The sequence below is a fragment of the Penaeus monodon genome, chromosome 18 (genome assembly GCF_015228065.2).
Source record: "Penaeus monodon isolate SGIC_2016 chromosome 18, NSTDA_Pmon_1, whole genome shotgun sequence".
In the NCBI taxonomy this organism is placed as follows: domain Eukaryota; kingdom Metazoa; phylum Arthropoda; class Malacostraca; order Decapoda; family Penaeidae; genus Penaeus; species Penaeus monodon.
The window spans coordinates 12,133,044-12,135,543 of record NC_051403.1 but is presented as its reverse complement, the minus strand read 5'-3'; positions in this window follow the sequence as shown (position 1 = coordinate 12,135,543).

Below are 2,500 nucleotides of genomic sequence, written 5' to 3'. Positions count from 1 at the left end.
CACTGGGTTTAGTTTCGCCCGGCATTACAGTAATACCTTTTCCTATCCTGTCTGAAATAATCGTATAATGAAGATAACGTTAATAATCTCAATGATCTGTGCAGACTAGGTTTAATGAAAGATACAAATTTTTTATTATTATATTATTATTTTTTTTCTGTTTGTTTACTTATCTGTTATCTTCATATATATATATATATATATATATATATATATATATATATATATATATATATATATATATATATATATATGTATATATTTTATCAAGGACTTTTATCTCCGCTTTATCGATCAGTGACACAGAGAGACCTCAAGAATATGGTGATGGCGATGATGGTGGTGATGGTGATGATGGAGATGATGGCAATGGTGGTGAATATGGTGATGGCGATGATGGTGGTGATGGTGATGATGGAGATGATGGCAATGGTGGTGAATATGGTGATGGCGATGATGGTGGTGATGGTGATGATGGAGATGATGGCAATGGTGGTGAATATGGTGATGGCGATGATGGTGGTGATGGTGATGATGGAGATGATGGCAATGGTGGTGAATATGGTGATGGCGATGATGGTGGTGATGGTGGAGATGATGGCAATGGAGAATATGGTATATGGAATATTGAGGATGGGGGTGGTGATGGTGATGATACTACTGCTACCTCTTATCTGTTGTTATTATAAATGATTCTGATGATAATGATACTACAACTACTAAAACTACTGAAACTACTAAAACTACTACAACTACTTAAACTACTGAAATCACTAAAACTACGGAAACTACGGAAACTACGGAAACTTCTAAAACTTCTAAAACTACTAAAACTACTGAAACTACTGAAACTACTAAAACGACTAAAATTACTGAAAGTAACAGAGCTGATGGTGATTTTGACATTGGTGATATAAATTGATTGAGATGAAATGAAATCAAATAATGATAACATTAATGATAACATTTAATTATGATAATCATAACGAGAATGTCTCAATTATCCACCGGAAATGAGGTACATCAATCATAGTAGAAAGGCGCTAAACTGATTTATAAATCGTTTTAGATTCAAATAGAAATAATATATATATATATATATATATATATATATGTATATATATATACATATATATACATATATATATATACATATATATATATATATATATATATATATATATATATGAGTATATATACAGTATATATATACAGTATATATATACAGTATATATATACAGCATATGTACACACACACAACACACACACACACACACACACACACACACACACACACACACACACACACACACACACACACACACACACACACACACACACACATATATATATATATATATATATATATATATATATATATATATACATATATATATATATATATATATATATATATATATATATATATATATATATATATATATATATATATATATATATATGATCATGGGGGGCCGCGGTGGCCGAATGGTTAGAGCTTCTGACTTCAAGACTGTCACGACGGCAATCTGAGTTCGAGGGTTCGAGTCACCGGCCGGCGCGTTGTTTCCCTTGGGCAAGGAACTTCACCTCGACTGCCTGCCTAGCCACTGGGTGGCCAAGCCATCTCAAGTCAGTGCCGGGTAAATAGAGATGGTGACTCGATAAAAAAACCGGGCGGAAGGCAATGGCAAACCACCGCTCTAAATTGCTAAGAAAAAATCATGGAAGCCCATGATCGTCAAGGCCGCGGTGGCCGAATGGTTGGAGCGTCGGGCTCAAGACTGGCACGACGGCAATCTGAATTCGAGGGTTCGAGTCACCGACCGCCACGTTGTTCCCTTGGGCAAGGAACTTCACCTTGATTGCCTATCTAGCCACTGGGTGGCCAAGCCAGCCCAAGTCAAGTGCTGGTCCCAAGCCCGGATAAATAGAGAGAATGATTACCTAAAAAGGTACCACCGGCACTCTCCGTGGAAAGGAACTGGGGACCCTACCACGTACTCACTCCAAGAGCATCACAACATGAAAACTACAATTAAGTATCATGCTGTGACCACGGCGGCTCAGACATGAACCTACCGTTAAAAGAAGAAGAATATATATATATATATTTTATATATATATATATATATATATATATATATATATATATATATATGTGTGTGTGTGTGTGTGTGTGTGTGTGTGTGTGTGTGTGTGTGTGTGTGTGTGTGGTGTGTGTGTGTGTGTGTGTGTGTGTGTGTATGTGTATGTGTATGTGTGGCTGAGTGCTAGAAAGGCCAATGTCCAAAATGCCAATCTGAAATAGTCTTACCACTGAACCGGAAAATTTCTCTTCTATAAATGTTAAACGCCAATGTAATCAGTGCATTAGAGAGGCCACAAGAGTATTCCTTGGATATCCAATTCACTGGAAATCATATATCCCATCGCATGGCTGATTCCCACAAATGGTTGCATTTTGATTAATAACAACGGAAACTTCAAGTTGGCTGCC